This window comes from Cyanistes caeruleus, chromosome 12 (assembly GCF_971803275.1).
Source record: "Cyanistes caeruleus chromosome 12, bCyaCae1.hap1.1, whole genome shotgun sequence".
In the NCBI taxonomy this organism is placed as follows: Eukaryota; Metazoa; Chordata; class Aves; order Passeriformes; family Paridae; genus Cyanistes; species Cyanistes caeruleus.
Window position 1 is genome coordinate 8862596 of NC_141712.1, and position 27276 is coordinate 8889871.

Consider the following 27276-nt stretch of genomic DNA (forward strand, 5'->3'; position numbering starts at 1 on the left):
ATAGCAGGGTTTTTAGGTCAGAAGAATGGTTAGCCTTTAAAAATCGAGGGTTAAAGTTTGGGGAGAGAGAAGGTTGTGGCTCATGTGGAGAAGAGAAGCACTTTGGAAGCTGAAGATGAATTAAAGTCTCACAGCAGGGAGCTGCTGCTGACCTGTTACCTCTAATCATTCCAGAGCTTTTCTGGGGTGGACATTTGCTCCAGCTGCAGCTGAGTCATTGGTGTACCTGAATTGATACAGCTTCTGGTACAGGTACTTTGTGAGAGTGAAATAATTCAAAAAAGAATAAATTTTGATGCAATTAGAATACTTGCTTTTCTACAGTAGAAATATACGTTGGTGCAGCTGCTATCAGTGGCTTTTCATTGGGGCATATTCCCTTTTATAGACAAAGAATTAAATTATGAAGAAATTCAGTGGGAAACTATAAACTGAGTGAAAATTTGTTCTCACTCAAATAAAAGTGAAACACTGAGAATTGTTTTGAAATTATGTTGTGTGGGAGACACTGTATAATTTTGGTCGTTTATTCTTCCCTCTAAAATCTGCACTGCTTTGGCCAGTGGCCAGTAGAAGAATTGCATTCTGACAGTTTTGCCTTTTTATAATCCTATCAAATACTCTTAACTATCCAATTAAGGCAGTTTCTCTTCCACTAACATGCTTTTTCCCCTTGTATTTTCCATCAAGACTTTTTTTGCCTGAGTTTAAATACTTGAATTACTGCTTCAAAGCGACAGTTGAACATTTTTAGATATGCTGAGATCACTTCAGGTGATTTTTTTCTGATAGGTTGTTATGACTTAAGGGCTCTACAGATCCTAAGCAGTGGCATCTGAGTGAAGTTTCAGTGCATGTGGAGTCTGGCTGTGGGTTTCAATGTGTTGTCTTTTCTCTCTATTCTTTTTGTAACCAAAAAAATATATTTCTGGGAATTTCCAAGGAGTACAATACACTTAATTTTTAGTTGTCAAGATAGCTGACAGTTTATTATGGTACCATGAATAAATTATTTCAGGGTTCACACTTAAAACAAGGGCAGAAAGACTTTTTTTTTCTTTTCTTTTCTTTTTTTTTTTTTTTAAAGCTGACATTTTGAATTTGTATTGAGCATAGTATCACCTGGATACACACTGCATGAAAATTTAGACTATTCATAATGAATTATTAACCCAAAGCTTTTACCCTTTCTTAGATGCACTGGAGATTCTCCACAGGACACTACAGGGTTATGAATGTGGGGGAGAATAGGGGGTTTCTAATAAGAGGTATAGCAGGCTACAGTATCAGTGGATGTCATTTTTCAGCAGCTATTTTCCATAAGAGAAAGTTTTTTATTACTGAGTGTTGTGCAGAGACTTCTGCATATACCATTAGAAGCACAGTAATTTAAGGGTTTACTTTAGGTAACCTCATATCTAGGTTAACTGCATAGTCAAGTTTGTAGTTTAAATGTAGTCAGTGAAACTCTAATCCAATTAGCAACTGAATTTAGTTCACATTTATAATAATGATATTTAAAATGTCTTGGTTTAATCTTGTCTTGGTTCTGTTTGAAGAGTTGACAGTCTCCATGTACCTCTGCAAGACTTTTTGGAGCAGTCAGCTGTTTTTTCAAAATAAAATAATCAGCTGCAGATAAGATTCTGCAGCTTCAGTTTTGATGAACATGGTGATAGGTGGATTGAAAATAGCAAAATAGTACAGGCAGAACTTTTCTAAATAAAAATTGCAAAGTTTGTCTTTGATTTACTTGTAGTAGATAAATAACTGAAGAGCATCAAGACAAATGGAGAAAAGCTGTTATTGATTTCTGTGAACTTTCAATCATATTCTCAGGGTCATATTACTGATTGTCAGAAATGTAGGATATTAGGGTCTTGAGCTTTTTTTCCACTGTAGTCCTAGAATATGAAAATACATGAAGTTATACAGTGAGCAAGCTCCATAAAAGGACTCTCACCTGAATATTATGAGAAGACTTTTGTCTCTTTTCAACTCATTTTAATGTACTTGTTTTTTAAAAAAAAAAAAGTAAAAAAGGGTCAAAATTACCCAAGTAACTGAGAAAAATGAGTTAATCCTTAGATAGTTAATATATTCAACCCACCGCATCCCCCAGTTAGTTGGCATACAGAGTTGGAGAAAATGAAGTTTAGCAAGGGCTAAACTATGAAAAAAATATGCTGGTGACCTGCTCTACTTGTGATCATTTTCACAATTACTTTAGTATTCCAAAGCATCCTACCTGGTTGCTACTCAGTAGCTTTCTTTCTTAGCCAGTGGAGAGCTGGAATCTTCTCAATATATGCCTACATGATAAATGTTTTATTTGAAAACATTATTTAGCATGTGAAATGATGCTGTCCCTCTGACTTTCATCATCTCTGTGGAGATTCAACTTTGAATTTTTAAATAATCACTCTAATGTTTCTTCCTTTACCTTTCATTTTTGGCTGACATTTTCAACCTTGGATTAGTTAGTTTTCTGTCTTTAAATTTATTAAATTGTAGTACTTAGGAGTAACAATTTCTGATTGGCAGTGCTATCTCACCTGTAATGCCTTAAGATCAGGCCTAAGTCCAGCATACAGCATTAAAATAGTGATAGAAACATAGTGATAGTGCTGCATAGCAGTATCAAGAGGTGCAATGAGTGCAAATATTTCTTAAAAAGTCCTGCCACAAATAACTAAAATATTTTTCCTCTTTCAAAAAAAAAAATTTCCCTTTCTAAAAATGGAAGTTTGAAGGTTCAGTTAAACTAATATTTGCTTAACATTGAGCACAGAAAAATCTGTTTTGGTCTTCTCTAGTCCAAAATGTTTGAAGAATGACCAGCAGAATCACTCTCTCAACATTCTGTGATGTTGCCATGCTTTATAGCAAACAACACTGTTTAAAGGGTTCTGGACTTTACAGATTCTTGCAATCCTTTTTCTGTACTTTCATGACATTATGAAGGTCTGTTTTATTTGTCTTTCTAGCAGCAAGATCTTGAAATTGATATTTAGGAATTATTTTACTCATTGAGATAGTTGGGATGAATTTGACCTCTAGTTTGACAGGCTTCATTTGGCCAAAGAATGGGATATGCTTATGATTCTTCAGTTGGAGTAAAAGAAGTCATAGGAGGGTCCATAGCTGCACTGAAGAATTTCAATAAATGTGAAAATCAGTTTGAAAATCAAGCATGAAAGAATTAAAGCAGTGCCCATTTTCAGCTTTTAACCATAGTCCTCTGCAAAGCAACTTGAATTTTTGCAGACCAGAAGAATTAATAGCTGTTTTTATTTGTAATTAAAAAGTAACCAGCCAGGAAATAGTTGAAAATCTTGGTGCATCTTGTGTTTATAGACCTATGATTCCTGATTTCCATGGATGTTCTTAATTTTTAAGAAAGCATATATATATATATATATATATATATTAAAAAATCAGCAGGAATTTCTCCCTGTGAAAGTCCATAATGGACTTATTGCTGACCCGAGTGAAGGGAAATTCATTTCTCTTTATTAACAGAACCACCGTTACTATTATGGTGCAGAAGACAGTAATTAAAATATAGTTAATATAAGCTACCCTCATTCTGAAACTGCCTCAGTTTGTATCCTGAGGTTAAACCAAGTAATTAAGTTTTGCAGCAGCACTGAAAGGAAGATACATCTTAGTAGCTAAAAACCCAAAATGGTTTGGACAGTACTGGCAGAGTAGAAGGCTCCCATGAGTTCCCAGAGCATTGTTTGTGGCCCTTAGTGGATGCTGTGCTCTAAGGGATGTTAATTTCTTTAAACACTAAATTTGAGTGTTTTACATGTCAAACCACGGTCATTCTCCAGGATGTCCAGCCCATCCTACAAAAGCATTGTCTCTGTATTCAAGAACCTGGCAGCTGAGATGCCTCTGATTGCAAAAACACCCGACTTGTTGAAGATCAGGCAATTAAAAGGAGTGAATAAAAGCAGCAATTTGAGTGATCTGTGGATGGACTGGGAATGGAAGACAGAGGAATATGAGTAGGTAGTGTAAAGCTGGCCTTGGAAATGACCACTTCTCTGGTAAAATGAGCACATGATCCTAATCCCACAGGAAACTGCAGGAAGATAATTAAACTGAGTCTGCACTGAGAATTATCATCCCTAATAACTCCAGAAGACATCATGTTATTAGCAGAACAGTGTAGGATAGTCCATTTCTTCAGAATCCCTATATTTTAGTACTATTTAGTCCATTTCTTCAAAATCCCCATATTTTAGTACTATTTTCACCACAGTTTTGTTCAGCCTTCCAATTGCAATGTTCTGTTAGGTGGTGTGAAACACTGTGTCTTCTAACTGAAACCAGTTAACTCATCTGATGTGAGGAATCTAAGAGGATGCTTATCTTGCTGAAGAAAATCTTGTCTCAGGTCTTTTCTTTCTGGTGAAAAAGAACAGAAATAAACTATGGCTTCCTGGGCAACAAGTCTTCTCAATAAAAGAACTTCTATTGCCTATGAACATCTGAGGTTTTGGTGAGAGCATTCTGGCTGCCACATTTTTCTGTACTCAATGTGCTGTCAGTAAGATACTTTGTTAAAAGGTTCTTTGGGACACTGTCCTTAAAGAAGAATGATACAGAACCAAATTCTGTTTTACTTGTGTTATATAGAAAAGAAAAATATCCATGTGTTCACATGATTTTATATTTATTTATTTTTAAATCTATTTATAGGCAATTAGCTGTGGCATGATTGATAAATTCAAAACCGAAAGAATGGTTGCATGGAGCAGGGAAGGGACAGGCTGGGTTTCACTGAACTATAGCCAGCACTCTGACTGTTCCTAGCAGGGAAAGAGTTCAGTGTAAATTGTGATGATAAAAATGAATAGTATAAAGAAGAAAAATTCATATCCAATTATACTCTAGAGTTTAAAATTAAGTGCAAATTCACTTTACTGGTCTGGAATTTAGCACCATACTAAATAATGGCTGCTATCTCTATTAGTGTGGGGAATGACCTAAAGAATTCTTCCAAACCTGAGTCAGACTAGCTGTACTCAGAGTGAAAGTGATAGGATGATAGGATATGCCTATTACAAACTTAGCACATCTGCTGGTTTTATGAGTTTTTCAAAGGCTCGTATTATTCATGTTACTTTGTCCATTACACTTTGAATCTCCTAAAGCACAGACCGGGGAATGTGTGTGTTTTCATAATATATGCTTTTCTTGTGACTGGCATTATTGTTTTGCAAAACAATTCCCATCCCCAAAATTCTCCAGTAAATTCATAGAACTACAAATTCACTGTTTTGTTTTTAGTATCTGAGTGCATCATCAGTGAAGGCTAATGGATGGTCTGTGGTATGCAGAACACAGAGAACTGGTGCTGCAAATGCTTTTGTTCCTTGGGCATTCTGCAAAGTGGGAAGCCACATAAGGAGCACTCAATCAAGGAATAAGTTTACCTAAAAAATATTTTCTCAATAGCAGAGCTTTAACTGATGAAAAATGTTTAGAATATCCACAGGGAAAATCTTTGGTTCTTCAGTTTCATATTTAGATTACCGTATCTGGAAGTTAATTAGCCCTGCTAGCCTTTTTCTTTTGGGCTAATTAGTAAGAAAACTGGATATAAAAAGTCAAAGTCATATTGAGAGAACGAACTTCAACATTTTGTACAGAGCAGTCCCTTTGGAGGATATTATCTCCATAATGACCATAGGATGCTCTCCGTTCTGACAGAATGTAGTTCTACAGTCTCTGGACTCATTTAGACGTTGTCTTAGTCATTAATGATTTCAGGCCTAGCTGCTTGCAATTGCCAGAAGAAACCACATGACGTGTTGTTTAATTATGCAATGATCAGCAGCCTTTACATTTTAATTAGGGAGCCACTGTAATGAAGCCGTCCCACTTTACATATGGCTTCTTGGGCTGAAAGGTTGTCTTTACTAATTGGTTGTTTGGAAATGTAATTTTGACACAGCAATACAGGTAGACTTGTCTTCACTTCTAATGTGTTTCTTGATCTCTTTTTTTGATTTGGCTAATTAGTGCTAATAATTTAAAAGCTGGATGGCATTCCAAAACTCCTGCTGTTTACTATATGTATGCTAGTTTTGTTAACAGATTTTAGTATTGTTATACATGGTGACGTACTGCTAGTGCCTGTTCACAATTTTCTTTGGTTTATAAGATCACAGGCACTTTAGCATCACACTATTCTTTCAGTTAACTGTGTGTGAAACAGATTCCTGATGCAAGGAATTAAAAAACCTATAATTTTATAACCATTTTCAGTACTCTTTAGAGACTACTTGCATTGGAAAATGCAGAATCTTTTGAGTTTAAATTTTTCAATGATTAATTCATGAATATATCTGCAAGAATGCCAAGCTCTCCATAATGATGAAAGCTTATCCTTTCACTGCTTGTTTTCATATCAAATCAAAGCTGTCTTGTCTGTTTGTTTACTTTTAAAAATAATAGTCTGTTCTTTCCACAGGATTTTTGATATAATTTTGACAAGTGAAAAAATTAATTTACATTAAAGAATCAAATAGATAAAGTTTCCATCTCCCCCTACATTATATTGTGTGATATGATAAGCAGAAACATTCCCAGACTGCTCCACCAATCCAGCCCACACACTGTCTCCTTCCTATTTGGTGCTTAATTTTATTTATAACCATAAAGTAGACAGAGCTCATCTTAGTTCCTCTCAGGGCTGTTGATGAGGATCCTAGCTCAAAAATATTTGTGTCTGTGTCCTTTGTCCTTTAAAGCTATTTTTGTGTATATCCAGTAGGACAAAATATAAGTTGCTTCAGTTAGCCAAGAGACTCAGCAGGAGTGTTTCAGGCAAACGTTACTGCTGCTCACTTGTTAGAGCTCTCTTCTGGTCAAACTAACATTGATTAAATCCAGAGTTACTTTCACAGGACACTCCCAAACCTTTTACCATTCTTCCCAGAGCACTCCTTTAGGTTTTCTATTCAGCAGCTTCTGGCTGCCACACAGTCTTTAGTTCCATATGAGTTCTCTAAAAATACTGTTTCATTTCAAAGATTTCCTGTGCATTTCAGAAAATCAATCTCATAGTTCTCATTTGTTTCTAATATGAAGGTGTTAGAATGGGGACATACTGTGCTGTATATTTTTGTTTTTATTTTGCCTAGCTAAACAAAGACTTTGGAATGATGAAATTATTTTCCAACACTGATAAAAATTAGTTACAATTTCTCAACTGTTAGAAAACTAAGAAGAACTTGCACCATCTTCTAATTGACAGTTAAATAATTTTGTCTCCTGTGTCACAGATTTCTATGTACATCTCTACTGTGTCTTCAGCCAAGCCATCCAGATTTCTTGCTTGAAGTGAATAATGTTTGTAGGAGATAGGTTATCTTGATAATTACTTCCACTGCTTAATACTTTTTTGTATAACTTTTTTTTTTTGTATTGGCAACTTGGCTTGGCATATAACACTAGGGTACTAGAACTCTATGGGTGTTATTAAAATAAGACAATATAAATAAATACTTCTGACAAAAATACAAATTATTTAATAATTACTAGAATGAGTTACATTAGAATGATGTTTGAGCAAGTTTACTTTTTCCATGATCACTATCAATTTTTTCATAGTTACCTACAAAAACTTGCTCTATCATAAAGAATTGTAGATAATTCTTACATAAATATCAGTTTCTGATAATTACACTGGAGTTAGCATGAAAAATTTTACTGAAATTAATGTTAGCTGGGATTTCTGGAAAAGACTGATCATCAAGACAGTTGAGCTGTACATGTCAAGTAAACAAATTTTTCAGAATGTGTTTGGCCAATAGGATTCCATTGTCTCCTGCCAAAGCTTTAGCTTTCAGACAAATTAGTTTTGTTGTGTTTATACAAAATGGACACACGGCACAAAAGATAACAAGGTGCGAAAAGCTGAAGTGATGTTTATCAAAATATGAAATATATGAGGTGGTAAGGAGAATTTTGTGGTGCATCTACTGAACCACATTTCTGAACTTCTTTATTTGTATAATTTCTAAACCTAAAATTTATGCTCAAGCAATTGGATTTGACTATGTATGGTTTTCTGGTTACTTCATATCCAGCAATCAGGATGTGGCCGTTCCTGGTGCTGGGTGGTTTTGCTTTATTTCCCATAGAAAGTGAGTTAATGTTTCATCTTTACCCTGGTAGCAATGTCTAATTTTATTGAGTACTTTTGTAGGCTAAGTTAGAACAACTTCACAATAGCCAGTAGAACCAGCTACATGCTTAGGACTTAAAATTCAAGACTTGTACATGCTCAAGAAAACCCTAATGGCACAATAAAACACTTCCTCCTGATCCAAATTGTGTCTTTAAAATGAAATGGCCTTTGCAATTGTGAAGTTGCTCACAACTTCTCATTTGGGATGCATTACATACAGACATCTCTTGTTACCTGCCTCCTGCCAGGGGACTTCTGTGACACACTGACACATTTACACATTGATCTGAGAGAAAAGAAAAACTTCATGTCATTTCAATAAACCAATACTATTCAGCTCATGCTAACATGAAACAAAATCTATGGTGCTTCTGGTTTTATGGCTTGAAAGATTTCTTAATAAGAAAAAAATCTCTGTGTAAAATTTGTTTCTGTTGATCATAAATACTTTTTGAAGTTGAAAAATTCCCTCTTGATCATCCATGTTCACGTTCTGTTGCACTTTTCATGTTCTTTAAACATTTATTTGGAATTTAGAGAGATGCCTTTAGTGAGGTTGTCTTTTTAAAATGTGGTTATGACAGGGTATAGAAAAGAAGATAGCAACGTGAATAAATATAGCCATTGTATTTTCTCAAACATTTCCATATGTTTGATATAAGTCTACATTTCTTTACCCTTGTAAATTTAGGACTATTTTTTTCAGCTTTCTAGCTTTGTGGCTTGATGTTTCCAAAACATTTAAAATGAGAAGCCCAAAGATGAAGATCATTACATTTGTATGGAAAATTGAATATCAAACATAAATAATAGCTGGATTTTTCAGTAATGTGAAGGTCTTGGAAGACTGGTCATGCAAAGAACAATCTTTGCAAAAGAGCCCTCGAGTAATAAGCAGTCTCTGGAACGATAAGAGCCATGCCTTTCCATCACAGAGAGATGAGCATTTGATCAGCATGTTTTCAATGGAATGCTGGCCCAACAGATTTTGATAACAATGTGTAGTTCTTGGGTGTTCTGGCCTTTGAATACATAATTTAGTTAGAGTTTTCTAGAACACATTTGGCATTTTTTTTAGCTTTATAGTCACAGCTCATTAACTGTTTACTAATGTAGAAGTACTATTTATTTTGTTAAGTTAAACAATGTCAAAACAGGGCCTTATTAAAGCTTAAATGGCCAGAACTCTTGTTTCATGTGGCATCTTTGTGAGAGAAATTAAGAACTTTAGTACATATATGATATATGCAGATATATTTAAAGTTTAAGACGAGGTATCTCTTCTGAGGAAAGGATGGTGCATACACACTTCTGACTTCTACAAAATGAAGGATTCTTGTGTTGTCAGTAAAATTATATGCAGTGGTTAAGAGTGGAAAAGAACAGATCAGCATTCAGGCAGTTTCTTTCCACTCTGCATTATAGCAGATTACATACTACACTATCTGATAAGTAGGTGTCACATAACCTGTATACTGATACTAGATTTTTATTGTAAATCCTTGGAAAAAGACAGGAAAAACCTCACAATTAAAGGCAGGTAAGTACACATCAGGTATTTAGATGAAGTAGATAAAAGCACTAAAATCATTAGCTGGTGATTTACTGATAATTATCTCTTCATTTCAGGTTTGTAACTCTATTTGATGAAATAGATTTAAGTTAGATACTTTTGAATTCAAAGTAACTATCTAAATTAAAAATATGTTGCTAAAATTTTAGTGGCTGCATTAGGATTTTTATGATCTGAATTTTAATAGTGCTATATCAGCATAGCTGGTAAAATACCTGAGAAGCATGAACAGGATTATTGTTCCCTATGGTTGGCTCAAAATATTAGGTATTCAGCCTATATCTTATTTGTGCATTGCGCAGCACTATCTGGCATCAGAACAAAATGTGATTTATTTGTAACCCAAGAGAGGGATGGGGATACCTCTTATAAATGCTTAGCAAAGGAATAAACTAAAGTCTGCCAGCACCAATGGGAACAATTCTGTAGATTTGAGTTTGGAACCAGGGCCCAAGATCACCCAGGTGGTCGTAGGGGATCCAGGTCTGTGTCTGCAACCAGGTTAAATGAAGAATACCACCCACACACCAGAACAGGAGCTAGAAATGTTTGCCTCATGCAGAAGTGCTGGTTCCATACCCCACATCCTGCTGATGGGATGTGTCCACCACATCTGGCAGAAAACTTCCTGCTCTTGCTGCTCAGCAAGGCTGGGATGCTGCCTGTGAGAATGAGAGGTTCCTGTGGCTTAAAGCAACTGGTCCAGCAGCTGGGTTGAGATAACAATAAAGCCTGACATTGACTGGGTACTGCAAGTGGTTCTTGGCCATGCTAAGCCTCTTTCTCCAATCTGTTTCTCTCCTTTTTACCAGATAAAGCAGAATATTTGATAGTGTACAAGTTTTTTCCCAGAGTATTAAATATATGTGAAACAGCAGATAAGGCATTAGTATCATAGAACAACCAAAGTGGTATGTCTTGCTAACTACTGCAACTACTGAATTTTAATATTAGACACAAAAAAAATATTTTAAAACTAATTTTAAGTAATTTCTCTTTAACTGGTTAAAGTGATTGGTATCTTTTAAAAGACGATAAACAGCATTTTCACCTACTATACATCTCTAAAAATATGTATGCTATAACATCTCTCTCTTATTTGGGGAGCTTGAATGGTAAATATTAAGCCTAAATGTTAAAAAGAAGTGATAACAATCATAACAGTATGAGCCCAGCAGTTGAGTCATGGCTTATCATTACTTGATTGGATTAAGCTTGTAATGGAATTCCCCATCCAATTTCTACAAGATTTTTAAATATCTCACACTAAGTTACCTCTTCCTTTTAAAAATGGTTTTCAATTTTTTTTTTTTTTTACTGTAATATGCAACCAGAAGGCCTTAAGGTTGCTTTATTGTGTTAGTATGAGCTTGTGCACTGAAGTCATGAAGAGTGATTTTCATACATCCTGGGCTGCCTACATTCTTATTTATATACCAAGACAACATTCATCCCCCTAATATGAATATGAGTTCTTGCTGTATCAATGTTTTACAGATACAGAGAAGGAATGCAAGTGCATTAAGTGTGTCTCTGCAGAGAGAAGCATTGCAGAGCAGAGTCCTGGATTGACTCCCCATAGCCTGTGCTAGAGCCCCAGGAAGCAGAAAGCTAAAGGCAGGGTTTACTGGCTTCAGTGGCTACTGCTTCTGTCTTTCCTCTTAGATCCTTGTGTTCCCCTGCCAGTGCAAGGCAGCAACAGCACAGCAACCCCATCTCATTTTATCCTTGCTACATGTCCACAGTTACATCTAAGCCACACATAGTCCATTGTAATAGAAAACAAGGCACAAAGTTTGCATCCACATCACATAAATTGGTGCCTGGATTGGTTGTTTCTCTCCTTAGAAATATCTGAAAGTTACAGCATATTCACCACGGTGTCCAAATATTCTTCAGTACCAACCGTGAGCCCTGTAGATCTATCTGCTGAATGCTTGTGGGAGATCAACTTTCAATTCTATCTTACAGTCTCATCCCCAAAGATATTTGGAAATTTTAAGGATTAAGTGTCTGACAGGTTAAGTTCTGTCTTTTGTTGTTTTACAGAATTAAGTCTGACAATAAATAGCTATGAAAATATATATTTATTGTGTAAAGAGAATGGGATAAGAATTAGCATCAAAGTACCTTGAAAGTTATAGACACACCTTGAATACTTTCAGTTTGTACTAAGAAAGATGCTTCCCATTACAGCACTGACCTTGACATATCTCAAAATGACCATGGTGAGGATCATTTATACTGAGAAAGCTTTTGACCATCAGGATAAAAACAAAATAATAAAAACCTCCCTTGTAACAGATCAGGATGCTCTGTTGGAGGGTCCTTGTACTGCAAGATCTGTGTGTGGTGTCCTGAAAATTAAAATTCCAGTCTGTTACATATAAGAAGAATTTGTTTCTGGTAAAAAGAGCACTCCTTTTTGTTTCTTCATATGAATTACTGAATGTTAACTACAATTCTCTTTATCTGGCTCCCTTTAAACTCTTGTGCATACCAGCTTGTGCCCTTTGAAAACTACTAATACTGACCAAAACACAGTGAACTAAAGGTTCATCGGGGCACAAGAAAGGAGCAAAAGCCAAACTTTGCTTTTTTCCACCAGCTTTATGTTACAAGCTATTGTTGTTGGAATAAGGAAAAAATTAGACTTGAAATTTAGTCTTCTTGGAAGTGAGTTTTTAATAGGAACTTCTCCATAGGACAAGTTTAGTGTGAGTTCCTAGGTTTATTTTTGTGCAAACATGGACTTTCCTTGCCTGGCAAAAGGTATTTTTTCACCTGTGTGTCACTGCAGGTTATTTAAATAAATTATATAATTTACATATGCAAAATATTAAATTAAAAAGTCCCTTATAGTGACAAGTACAGGTGAATTACAGAGACTTTCAAAAGTAGCATATTTTTGAAATATAGGTGAAATTTTTATAACGCAAGCCCATGTTAAACAGAGGATAGGTTCTGCAGATTGGTTCAGGTAGAGAACTCAGGGTATGAATGTATTTTTACAAATTTTTCAAAAGTAGAACAACAGACCAACATTTGGCTGGATCTGATCTTAAAGATCTTTTCTAGTCTTAACAATTCTGTCATTCTATGGCTTTCTAAAAGAACATTCATTCTATGGCTTTCTAAAAAAACACAATAATTAGAGCTATCAGTAGAAAAATGCCACAGCTCATCCCCCTCTATTAAAGAAGCTATTAAAGTCAAACTTTGAAATGTACTGGACTGTCTTTTAAAAACAATCAGTTTGAATTCTGGTTCAGTGAATCATTTGAGCCCATGCTTTATTTGAAGTAAATTCTTAAACTTAAGTAAATTCCTCAAAAGTGTTGCTGAATGGGAATGATCCAACAAGTATACTATTATTGTTTGTTTGTTTGTTTTTCCTAATCAGAACCTCATTGTTCTTTTAACTGATGTTACTTTCTGAATGTAGTACTTTTCCATTCTGATGGAAAATTAGCATGGCAAACATCAGTAAAAACCACATTGTTTCTGCATTTTCAAACATTTTTGGAGCTATTTGCTGACTGATATTTTAAAGAGGATGGCCATTTTTCTAACAAGTACTTCTTGTGGTTCTTCAATTCTTCAGAGGACTGCTTTTGCTGAGTTAGTTGGCTTAAAGGTTTAGCACATCTCTAGCAATAAACAAGCATGTTGGACATGTTGTTTGATGAACTTCAAAGATTTAAGCACTCAGCTTTAATTACTGATAGTTTTAGCAACAGCACAATAACGATGGGCTCCTGCTTCACTAAATCAAAGAAATGTGACTGAGGGACTTCTGATCCAATTGTTCTCATTTAGTTCAGCTCTCACAAACGTGGCTGTAAAATATCATTGTGGCTTGAGCTGACATGAAATGCCATTGACATCAATCAAATAAATAAAAAAATTGTAAGAATCAATACATTACACAAACCTGGTAGTTCCAGATGCTTAATCAACTGCACATATTTGTGTTTCGTTTCCCTCCTGCCACCTTTTTCTCCAACTTCTACTTAATTTTTTTTTAAGCACTTGTCATCTGCAACCTAGTAAACCTTAGCAGCTGTTGAGATGAAAGGATCAATATTTCCCAATCAGGATGATCTGAAAGACACTATTACTATATAGCATTCAAGTGCTAATGTTACTGAGTAAAGCTCTGTACCTTTTAGTTGTTCAGTGATAATAACAATCTTTTTTCTGCCTGCTGGTACAATTATGCACACTATATTGAATAGTTATGATTGTGTGGCTTGTCAGCATTCCAAGGTTTTGCCACAGACCCGGCTCTATGAACTCATTCAGAGCAGCAGGGCAGGTTTAATGGGCAAGTTGGATGAAGCATGAAGCCAGCTGGTGTCAGCTGCCTCTTAACAATTGTAATATGTATCAATCACTCAGCATGGATTTTTTTTTTTATTGGTATATTTTTGATCCCTGAGGTCTTATACCAGTAAAACATAATTACTGGGATTTAAAGGGGCAGCATTATTTACAGGGAGGAGATGAAATACTCCTTGAATCTTCAGCATTGCCGCCTCTATTGATAAGAAGATAATTCAAAGGAAACTGATGGAATAAAAAGAGGTTCTTGTCATTGGATTCTGCAGAGAGAGAATCTAGTGTATGGTTTCAACAAGGACAGGGGAGTTCAAAAGGATATACTTTCATTTTTTTTAAAGCCATGTAACTTCAGAAAACCAGTAGAAACTGTAAACCAGTTAGAAAACTGGTTTAAAATACCCAACAGATTATCTTGGAATTATCAGAAAACCAGAATTCTCTAAGAATATTGGTTAATATAATGTTAGTAATTTATTTTTCTCTACTATAAATCTGATATCAATATTGTATATCTGATATGGATAGCTTAACAAAACCTTTTATATTTAATCTGAGATTGTACAAGAGATGAAGCAACATCCTAATGAAGCTGAACTGATTATTGTTCCACCATTACTTGTATTGACTAAATTGTAATCTATCAAAACAAATGTCAACCATGTCAAAAACAAAAAAATCCTTCCTGAAATCTTGTCTCAACTGAGACATCAAAAATCAGCCACAAACTATCCCATGTACTGTAAAATGTGTAATTTAGTCCAGGCAAGATGTTCAGAGTTTTTGCATTGCTGTATTGATGGCAAAGAAGAGGAGGAGACAAAGATGTTGTAGCCAATTAGCTAAAATGGTACAATTGGTGCATTCTAAGCTTGATGGGCTCATTAAGCATTAAAACTCCTTGACATTTCCCTGTTGTACTGATAAATAGGAATGAACAGTTTGCATTTTATACTTTACTAAATTGTATGTCTTTTTGGGTTCTTCATCTGTCATGTTTTACATGTTCAATTTTGCATCTATTTCATTAAAAAAATCAGCACTAACAATTCTTTGCTCTTCTTCTAATTATCTTCCTTTGAAAACCTCCTAGTTTTGTATCAATGATATTGTTTGGTTCTAAAGTGTAATAGTTAATGCTCATTGTTAAATTGCCAAAAGGATATAGACTAATTTAGCATGTCATGGCTGCTTGGTGAAAATGCCATCATTAGTGATCCATGAGTTGCAAAGAAAAATAGAAAAGGAAGAAGGCCAACAGTCTCTAAACACTCCAAATGATTTTTAGAAGTCCATTTTTATTAGAGGAGTTTTGAATGGAACTCTCCTTGATGTCGTTAAATACATTAAAACATTGTCTTTAAATGGAATTACAACTACATTGATTTAATAAATAGGAAAGAACAAAAGGCCGATGGTGAATGAGAGAGTGTTAGCCTTTTTATACTAATGAAATTAACCTCAGGACTGCCTTTCTGTACTGTTCCCAGTTCAGAAAAAAATCCACCCGGATTGGATATTAGTGGCATGAACAGATGAAAAAGACCCTCAAGTTTTTTTCTTTTATTTTTCATTTGCATTCATAACTAATTCAGTCAAAAATTCCCCTTCGAATTTTCAATTGTGTTCTCTCTCTCTTAAGAGGAAAACTCCTGATAAGTCCTTATTTTCTCTGGGTTTTTATAGGTCAGCAGCAGGCTAATGATTACTAACTTCTGTATAAGGTGTAAAGGTCAAGGTTCTGGTGGGAGAGGTGGCCACAGGGGTGGCCTCTGTGGGAGGAGCTCAGGGGCTGCCCTGTGCCAGACCTTGCAATAGATTTGGCAAACCAGTTGCCAAAGCCAAGGCATTTGAAGGAGTTTGTGGCACTCTGTGAATTTTTTTTTTTTAAGATAGGGCAGAAGAATGGAGGGAAGAGGGAACAGAGGGAACAAACAAGGAGATAGAGGAGCAGTTGCTTGAAGGCAGGGCATGCACACCTCAAAGGGACTGTGTCTTGTGGAGCAGGTGTGGCCTCAAAGAGACTGGGCTGTGGATAAATCCAGACTGGAGCAGGTTCATCACTGAGGAGTGGAGCATAGCAAACAAGTGATTAGCTCAGAACAGCAAATACAAAGCTTTGTACACTGACCTTGACTGCCTGACCACTCATTGCCCCTCTGATGGGTCCGAGTGTACCCTGTAGAGATAACCAGGCAGGCAGGAGAGGGGTCTGGAGTGAGCTAATGAAGTTGAGCCTGGTGTTTTCCCTAAGTAAATTTTTGTTTTCTTTGTTTGCCAACTCCCAAATCAATAATCAAATATTTATGTTACTGGCAGTAAATTAATTTGTTCTGACTGTAAGAGAGGTTTACCTTTTGGCACCTTTTTTGACATGTTACAATATTCAGCCAGTAGTTAGATAAATGTGTGGTGCTGCAATAACTTTTTTTTTCTCTCATCTAGCACAAAAATTAACTTAAAAAATATCTGTTAACTATAATAAGACCACTTTTTAAAATTCTGGTGGTCTAATGGGACTTTATGATTAGCATGATTAGCTTTCATGCTGGAAAGACCATAGTAACCAGTGAAGTGCTGCATAAAATGCTGAGGTTCTGTTCCCACACTTTATTCATTGTTCCCATGCTGAGGGCCTTAGGCTGACTTTACATTCCCTATATTCTACCACATATGATGTAACCAGCTCACAGAATTGCTCTCATTCAGCAATATGGAGCTGCCAGAGATTGTTCAGTTCCAACACTGAAGTGAGACGCTTCAGTGTTGAAGTGTGAGACACTGAACAAAGCTTCCATGAGTACTTTCAGGGTTACTCCTCCTTGCATTTTCCAAATCCCCGATACTCCTGCAGCAACATGAGCTCCTGTAATAACAAGATCCACAGCCATGTTCTCTGTCATTATGAAATGACAGGGTTGTGGGCTGACATGAACTATTCTTTAAGAAAATAGGGCAGATGGCTGAATAAAAGCCTTGCAGAATGTTTTTATTCACTGCTTTAGAGGCTTCAATAAGTGTTAAATTACAAGGAATATTAAAAAACCCCAACAAACCACTTGCTGCATTGTTTACTTTGGAAGGGTGTATTTCTTTTATCCTCTATAATTCTACTGATCTGTCATAATGTCTATTACTACAGCTTTGTCTGTGGTGACTTATCACTATGTTCTTTGAATTGTCTTAGGCATATTTGGCACCACTAACATGATGTTCAAACATCAGGCGGTAGAGTTTGGTACTGGCGTCATACAAGTAACACGTGGTTTGTTCAAAATGCATGAATGTTTGTATGGTGCTTTTCTAACACAGATTCACACCCTTCAGAACAGCTGAGGTGGGTGTCTCTGTTGACACTGGCATTTATTCTAGTTTGATAGGAGATCTTAGAGATGTCACTGGAGCTGCTGAGATGTTGCCTCTATTTTACACAGTATCCTGACCAGTCACACTGAGATTTGAATTTACTGATATAGAGTGCAGTGGAATCAATACATTGTAATTTCACATTTCTGCATCTACTGTGAGATGGAAAGCTTTCAAACAACAGTAGCCCTCCATCTGGATGAGAGTACATGCAGTAGGTTAAAATCTAGAACTAACCATACTACATTACAGTGGCTGTATTCATCTGTCATTCTGCTTAAGCAGTGACTCTTTAGGTCTTGATTACCCTTGCTTTGGGCAATCCCTTCTCTTTTAAATAATATGATGAAGGCAGATCCAGTGAGGCTTACACAATGAGACCTTTAAGGTGCTGCTCAATCCTATCTGGTCTTGCTGAGAGAAAGATTGGTCTCTTCTACCCTAGGATTCACGATCACAAACACAGCTGTTATTATGCTTACAAACAGTATCCTATGATGCAAATACTTAATAACAATATCAATGCAAGAGACTGGTGTTGCTCTTTCTGCTGCTGCTTGATTTACTATTAAGAGAAATGTTTGTTCCTTCCAGGGAATATAAACATTTCAATTGGGAGGTTCACTGCAGTCATTCTGGACAAATGTTGTATTGCTTCTCAACACACTCTTGATTAATTTTAACAGAAAAAGCAAAAAGAAATTAAAATTTTAGCTGGATTTCACTTAAATTGATAATACTTAATATCCATGTGGGTAGGTTGGGTCATGTCCCTCAGCAGAATCTTTGTGGATGAACCCTGTGACAGTTCTTCAGGCTAGATTTGTAACTAATAATGATGGAAACAGGGTAAAACCCCTCAGGTTGGTCACCTAGTTTAGTCAAAGCCAAGAGCAGTTGTGTGCCTCTCTGAAGCCACTGATTAAAACCTCTAAATGCCTCTTAAATGTGTGTTACACATTGTGAATACTTCTGATGCTCTGTTGTAGCTGGATAAATAATTTTAATGGGTGAACAGGCCAGACTGACCTTTGCCACAAGTTGGGATGAAGAGTCCTAGCTTGTTTTAGCCTCTTCTTTGGGTTTGGAACTAGGGTTGTAAAATCTTCAACTGCTTCACATCAAACCCCTCCTTCTGTGAAGTGTCTGCCTGGCCAGCAGGGACTCCTCACTAGCTGGGCCTCCTTTGCAGGAGGACTGTGAGTGTTGCCTGGTAGTGCAAAGACACCAAGTTCTTTCCAGAGGTGTTTGCTTCCTTCCTTTGTCTCTTTGTGCAGCTATAAAATCCCACTCAGAGTCTAGCTCTTGTGTAATCAGTTTCTGAACATAAAATGCTCATAATGCCTTAATATGTTTTTTGCACTTCTAAACCTTGACATGAAAAAAATAAACCTGCTGTTCAGAAGTGTATCTAAGTCTGTTTAAGCTTGTAGTTAAGATCTATTTATTGGCATGGTCTCTGGAAGATGGAGGGGTGGCTGAAATTAACATCTTCTTGTAAGTGATCAGTTAATGCTTTTATACCTGGGTTTATGAAGTTAAGCCAAAGGTTGGTGGGTTTTTTTGTTTTTGTTTTTGTTTTTGTTTTTTTTTAAATTGTTTTGTTTAAGGAAAGTTTCACTAACTGCATAATCACTGAGGAGTTCTAAGTTTTTCCATGGGGTTATGGACAGCAGAAAAAGATGACAAAAATAAATTTGATGCCAGAAAAAAGAATGAGATTCGTACAAGTAAGAAGAAAAAAATATTTTTTAAAAGGAATACTGAATAAAGTGAATTCCTAAAATGAAAGAAACTGTATTGATTTCCTCTGGTACTTTCTGGAAAATCCTTCAAAATTATAAAAAAGCAGAAACAATAAGTTGCACAAAGGTTTTTGTGGGAAATTATGAGATTTTCTGATAGGGAAGTTCCACATAAGAAATGCAAAGCTAGGCTAGATAGAAATACCAGGGCTTTTTCTTAGCTGGGGTTTACAAACCTGCACAGCTTTTTATTTCTGCTTTGACATATGTGGGCAATATACATAAAAATAAGAATAAGAAAACTTGAATCACAACAGCATAAAAGTCCACTGATAGCACCTGCCATCAGTTCCTTACCTGTGTTATCTCTACAGTGGCCTTAGCTTTTAAATAGTTCTTTCATTGGAGAGGAAGGAAAGGTCAGCGATCTCTTATTGTTCAACACCACCGAGGGGTTTCCGGAGATTGGCAGCCAGCAGAACCTTGCAGGGAAAGTGCTGGATAGTGCTGCCAGCACAGGCTTGCATAGATCAGCATTTCATTACAGAAATAGCAAATGACTGATGTATTTTCTAGGTCAAGGTGGAAAAAGTTAAATAAGGATACTGACAACTTGAGGAGGGGAAGGCGGCTATTGTGTGCAGTATTCCACCAGCTGTGGATGGACAGTGTAGTCCTCTTTTCTTTCATTTTATCTTTCATTATATAACAGTATTTCTTCCCTGAAATCTATTGTGTGTTTGTATATACCAGAGGAGCTACAAGTACTTCTCTTAAAGAATTTTAGACTCTTTATGTAGTTGGGATTTAGATTTAGTCATGATTTAGAGAGGAAAAAATAAGTAGTTTAGTAAAAACTTTCAAGCATTTGCTTTTTTTTCCAAAATGTTCTTCATTATCACAGCATCTCATCTGAGCTGGTGGAACTGAGAGTTTCAGGGATGCAACTTAGGAAACTGAATGTATCAAGGGGAAGAATGGCTTCTAAGGCAACAGGATGGTGTCTCTAGATCTTTCAGTTTAGAAGGCTCAACAATATAGAAAGCATTGAAATACTGTTGAAAGACTTCTTTAAGACAGCTAATTAATTCCTGCTCTCTAATTGTTCAGTTTTAACTAGGTCTAAGTTGTTTTACTTTCCTGAAAGTAAGAAAAATGAAGAGGTTCTGCCATTTAAAAAATCATAAGCGTAATCTTTGCTGGTAATTTATCAGTTCAGTGCAATGCCAAGCAACTTTTAAAGTGGATTTTGGTAAAATCTCATGAAAATTATTCACTTTTCAAAAGTATTACAAATCCCCTTTCTTCTATATCCTTTTTTTCCTCTTCTGTAGAAAGAAGAAGATGAGGTTAAAATAGCAGTTTTTTGTTTAGGGTAGCTGTTTGGAGATTTACACTTAGAATTTGCACAATTCAGAGAGAAGTCTGTGTAAATGTGACATGGACACAAGTGACAGGAGCTGATCCTTCGCATTCAGAATTCTCCTCTCAAGGCAGTTTTGATGCAGAGCAGGTGGCTTGGCAGAAAGAGCTCCACCTGGATAAACCATGGGACATCAAAATACCCTGTTACCTACTGACATGCAGGAACCACAACAGGAAATTGAGATGAAGTATTAAAAGCTTTTTGCAACAAATTCAGACATCTCTTCTGCTAAGGTGGACCAAGGAAAATATTACAAATTTCTTATTTGGGTTAATACTGAATGGTTTTTAATTTGCTTTATTTTTACCCTAGTTATTTTAATATTTAATTTCTTACATTGTTAATCAGTTTTGGATTATCACAAAAGTAAATTATGGGCATAAAATTTAGAATATATTTGTGTATTTGTGATTGCAGAGAAAGGAGAGCTGCAGGTTTTAATTCTGAGGTCAGTTCACAGTCCTCATCAGGTAAAATCTGGTGAGGTTATATTACACATACTTGGGTCCTCTTGAATAAATGAAAATAAAACTTCTCTTTTTAAGTTGAATGTATTTCAAGTTTTAGAGAATCCTATTTTATACTTAGCCTTTACAAAAAATCAGTTTCATCCACAAGACAACTTAGAGTTGTCACCAAGCTGCCAGATAACAAGCTTATATTGTTCAAGAAAATATATTACAATTGTATCTACTTGTACTGTTCAATAAAACATTAGTATCTCAGCATTTTTATTTAACAATAGGCAACCTTAGGCCAGTAATTATGCAACAATTATGATAATAAAAACTGTCCCCTGCTGCTCACCTAGAAACAAGAATATATTAAACCAGTGCTAACCATCTAAAAGGAAAGCAACAAACTACACTCATTTTTAATGCCCCTGCAGTGCACCATGGGAAGCTAATAATTCACCCTCTAATTAGTATCCCTTCTGCTGCTGTTGGCGCAAGGACAGACAAAGAGGCATCCGCTTCATTACAAACTTGCCTTGGTAATCTTTAAATGTCTTTCTTCTCTGCAGGTTGAACGCATGGAACAGGGGCAAATAGAATGTGCAATTAAAAAAGGTTCGCTGGTATCGCTCGTCTGACCATGCATCCTAAGTCTAATGAGCGCACTAAAGAGTGAAAAAAAAGTGCCATTTGAATGGACTCATTCTTGTTTTTATGCTATATTATATTTCTTCCTTCTTTTCCTTCATTAGTGTCTACATTAGCAGAAAAAAGAGAATACACCAATGGGGTAAAGAATTGATAACTTCACAACATACCTGCAATGACAGTATTGTTTAGACTTTGAGCACTTGGTAAATGTTATAAATTGAGTTTAAGAAAAAGTGAATGACAGTAGGCCTTAATTAATGCTTGAGAAGATTAATTGTTTCAAGGGGAGTGTATCAATTTTAATACATTTCACTTTTAAAAATCAGACTGATTTTGCCACAGGGCACTACAGGTTTGAAATATGCAAAGCATTTCTACATAATTTTTAGCACTGTGGCGATTATAGTCATCATACTGTTACAGTGATGCTTTCTTTTAACTGTCTTGTTTACACATGCACAGTGTATTGTTGATTAATTTAAGCTTATAGAAAATGTTGCATGCCTGAGGATATTTTCAATTTGCCAATACACTGCTGATTCTAATTATTTAGAGAAATTTTAGTTTTCACAATGGCCTGCTAGTGCTGTGAGAAGCAAGGCCATCAGTGTACCAGACAGCACTAGGACCTTGTGCTGTGGCTCAAATACAGCTAAAATAAGTTGTGTTATTTCCATTTCATTGCTGTGTAGTGATCTCTGTGAAGCCCATTGGTAGGCTCATAACAAAACCAATTGTGATGCTACCTCTTCTGTTAATTTTGAGGATTATTACTGAGTAATCAGAGGACATGCCCCTTCATCCTTGTTTAAATCCAGTCCCGCTCTCTGTTATCACTAACAGATTGTGTAATCACTAGGACTGTGTAATTATGTGATTGTGTTATCACTTACAGATTGTGTAATCTCTAGGAGAGCTGGGTGTGCTCAGGAGAGTTGAATATCATGTCACATTCTTATGTACAGTCAATAGAAAATTCAAAGTAAATAACCACAGCAACCAGCTTAAAATTTTACCTTCTATTTTGAAATATATCTGTAATGCTGTCTGCTGAATAGGTAATTAACCCTTTTTTTTTTTTAAAAAAAAAAAAAAGTATTTTGAAGAAAGTTAGTGGAGCCTCATAATCCTTCCACTTGGCTATTGCAGCCTAAGAGCAGGTGAGTACTGGATTCTCAGTATGTAAATTACTAAAAAAGTTCCTTTGTTAGCTTTTAGTTTTAATATTAATTAAAGGGCCACAAGGGAAGTGAAGGAGTGTTGTCTGTAAAATGAAATAGGATCTTAATTTGTTGTTCCCTCCATCTAAAATAAAGATATTCCAGAGGTTCTTATAGGAGAGTAAAAGGACATATAGTACATGTGACAGAAAAAAAAATTGTTTACTTCCATTCAAATAATTCACTCTTGATCCCAGTTTGTTCTTATTCAAATGTGCACAAATTAAGAAATGAGAAAAGTTGCTATCATAGGCCATGTGTATACTTGAAAAGGAAGTCAATGCCATTTTAGATTATGTTAGGATTCATGTTGGGAAATAAAAGATCTGGAGGTTGTCCTGATGTAAAATCAAAGAAGAAAAATTTATGGAGAGCTTACAAGTTTTTATAGTACTGTATCTGTCTGGAGAACAAATGGAGGACTTAATCAAATAGTTCCATAAATTTTGGCTTGGCACTGAATTCACTTAAAAATGTCAAACTTGGATTTGGTTGGTGTTCAATTGTACAAAATTACTTTTTAAAGAGTTATTCTCCATTTCTATTATTGGAGTGCCTTGATAAGAAAATAATTGGATATAAATTAGAACATGTTGGTTTAGTGCTGCATGAAGGCACACTTTGCACGAATAAGAATGGGAGCAAAACTAAACTCCTAATGATAGTCTCTTCTAAAAAAACCATGTATTTGTAATAATGACTATACCACAGATCACTTGGTTAATTGTTAATGACATGGTGGAATTAATGGATCTGGATGTAGCTCTAGGACACTTCTATAACTGGCCATTAATCTCCACAAATCCTTTCTGCCTCAGCCATTATTGCTTCTTCTCATCAAGTTATGTGGTATGCTGCATCAGGGTACATTGCTTTCCATAAAATAATGTCTCTATTTTTTATGATTGACTAGAAACAGCAGTGTCTGGATTAGCAAAACTCTGGGGTGGACAGACTCACAAATGTGTCCTTGGCCAGGTCCCAGCTCCCACAAGAAAGAAACCTTTATGGGCCAAAAGATTAAGGAATCCATATGCAACAGTTATTTTTATTGCCATTCCTTTCAACAGAATCATGCCTGGCTTGCTCACCATGATGTATTCCCTGTGGAGTCTGTTCCTTGATTTCACTTGATTTGTCCCAGAAAGATTTATACTCTGGAAGAGAAAAAAGAAATCTAGACACAACTTCATAGTTTTGTATTTTGTAACTCCATAGAGTTATTTTGTAAGTCCATGCGTCCTGAGTCTCAAATGGGACCCTCTCTGGCCAGAGGGGAAGTTGTGCTCCCTTTGTGTTCTGCCTCTTGAGTCACCTTCAAAGTTTAATGCAGGGAAATTCTGCATGGTTTTGTAATGACTGGTGGCAACTAGGGGAATTATTATGATAGTAAATATATTAAAGTTATAAGTATTGATAAATACATTTGTATAGATTCCAGATTCAGAACAGTGATATTTTAATTATATTACTTTATTTATTTTTTGGCCGTAATTCTCAGAAATACTAGTATTCTGCAGAAATTAATAATGTAAATCAAATTAACATTGATAATTTTTAATCCAGGGAATGTGTACTTCTAAGCATTGATCTAGATAAACAGCTTACAGAAGGTTTTAGCTCAAGACTGGGGTTAAATTTTTAAAATTATTATTGGCTGCTTTCAATTTCTGCTATAAATACAATATTTTTCTTAAGCACACCACATGTTCCTGTTTGGTGAAAAGTGAGGATAAGAAGTAGTCTAGAATTACTTCATGTCTAAATTGATCACTACCAGGAAATTAATTTTGTTTTGCCTTGGCATGGCAAAAAGTGTAGCTAAGAAACCCTGAATAATCATTAGACAATTTTCTTGTGTGCTGCACCATATTTGAAAGGTCATACACCATTATAAAAGGTGTAAAATTATTGGGAAAGACAGAAGGCAGAAATGGACTCCATGTCATCAGTGTTCTAGATTAAGTTTTTAGTACATCTGAATTCTGCCAGATTGCCTGCAGCTGCCTCCGCCTCCACAGGCTTTAGAATATAGTCTTGTGCCCACTAAATCACTGACAGCTTTCTCTGGTGGTTTCAATGCAACTGGCTTCAATTTCTAGTTTCCACAGTGAGAGTAAGTGAACAAACAAAAAAGAAAATGGAATAGTAATTAAGAAAGTAGATAAAACATAGAATTGTGACATCACTCTTAAGTAGTTTTTTAAAAAGATCTATACTTTTTATGCTGATCCATTGTTATTCCATCTCACAGGTCTCAAAAACAATTTACTTTGTGGTATGTAATATATAGTATACACATGAGAGAATGATAAATAAAAGTATAATTACTGTTCAGAAGTTAACTTTCAGAAGCAGACCTGCAGCGGCAAGGTAACACAACATTATGCTAGTCTTTTATACACTATAGCTCCTACATTCCTTATATGTTTTCAAAAATTCTCTAGAATAAAGCATATATTGGCCTAGTACAAAAAATTAAAAAGCTGAAACCACTACATTCCACACTGATATTTATATTTCTCAAACTTAAAGAATATAAGGTTACAGAATATTTAGAACACCTTAGACTTAGAGTTCTGAAAAAAGAGGAAATATATCCTTAAAACTGTATGATGTAAAAGTATTTGCTTAATAGCGTATAATTGAATAGTAACTTTACCATCACTTTAACATATATTATCAAATATATTATTGAATTTAAAGGGGCGGTAAAGGGTGGTAAAGTCCAAATGTGAGTGATCACCATGAAGTTCTGAAGGGCTCTTATTGAAAGTGACAATTTTGACATGTGAGAAGGTATGGCTTTGTTAAAATTTATTTGTACCTATTTTTAAGCAGTTCTTGTTTGCAACTCTTATTAATAACAAATCATTTAGCACACCATGGCCCTTTAGAGGACTACATCGCAAATTACATTTCTTTTCTGAGTTGGGCTGCTGTTACTGGGCTGAATATGCTGTGCATGCACAGGATCGAATGATTATTAATCGTTCTAGTCTTTCCTGGGTTGCTAGCTGCACAATAATGAAAAAAAAGCATCATGGCCAAGGTACAAATCAGATGGAAATATCACCTGTGAACTTCTCATTCTAAATTTGTACAAAGCAATTAAAAGCCCCTGTACTTACATATTTCTTTTAGACTGCTCTAATTGTTTTGAAGTAACAAGGTAAGATAGACGTTCTGATTAGAAGAGACCAGCACTTCCCAGATCAATAAGAACAGAACGTCCTAACACCTTCTGTACCTCTGGATGAGGGATTTTCTTCCACTGACTTTCAGTTTAGAGATACTCACAGAAAATTACAACTGTAAAATAAGAGGTGTTTTTACCCCAAATTCTGAAATAATATAAATTTGTCTACACATATAGTTGTCCTGCTATATGTATTGCAGTAAAATTCATGTTTCATGTCACATAAGCTGTATGAACTTTTGGGCACAGGTATATCTATGTCATCCATGTGATAAACAGGTGAAGGTTCTCTGATGTGCAATGGAACAAGGGACGTTTTTCATTACTTCAGATACAATTGGTGAATGAACAAGGGTTGGGAACCCACAGGTTTTGGATATTGAAACATTGAAAAAACTTTCCATTTAGGGGAAATTAAAATGTTATGATAATCATATAATGCACAAATCACAGTTTGGAATAAAAAGGAGTAAACTTCAATCTGCTTCCCACTTTCCTCTTTTATTATAGATTATGTTTTCAAGCATCATTCAATTTTGTCAAATGTTTGCTTGTGAATTTTTTTCATTGAATTATTGCATTTTCCTCTCTTTTTTTCTAGTAAATTTCTGCTTTTTTCTAATGATTTTTTTTCTTTTAATCTTCAAAATCATTGATGCAGCATCTTTTTTTCAGCTGAAAGAAACAGTTTAAGGAGTTGGATTGCTGTGACAGAATTACAACAGTATGTTAGCTCTGTCTGTCTGTCTTGCTCCTTTAGGAGTACTGCTGGCTGCTTCTTCTGTGTAAGGTAGTTATTATTCACTGATTTACTTCATGTTGTCTGCCTCCAGCCTTTCCAATCCCTATTACACAGGATGAAAAGAGAGACTTTAAAGTAGTGGCTGCCTAAGGAGAAGGAAGGGTCTTGATGCTATTCCTAAAACAAGTTATGAAGAACTTGCACTATCTCAGGGCCAGTATCTCAGTATTAATTATTTGAGCACCTGTAAAATAAATTGAGAAGCTGATTTCCTCTATGGAGCCTAATAGGAAGGTAAGGAATTCTTATCCCTGTACATTTGAGCTTTTTCCATAAAGAATCTGCG

General features: G+C 35.5%; 2 long non-coding RNA genes across 2 annotated transcripts in view; both read left to right on the forward strand.

The window, feature by feature from the left end:
• Nucleotides 1–27276, forward strand: part of LOC111934629 (uncharacterized) — a 207760-nt gene that overhangs the window by 12560 nt on the left and 167924 nt on the right. The window lies entirely within an intron of this gene.
• On the forward strand, nt 22692–26978 carry LOC111934631 (uncharacterized). The gene is made up of 4 exons (XR_015275241.1): nt 22692–22929; nt 25244–25362; nt 25696–25788; nt 26864–26978. It is a non-coding gene; the product is annotated as an uncharacterized LOC111934631 (long non-coding RNA).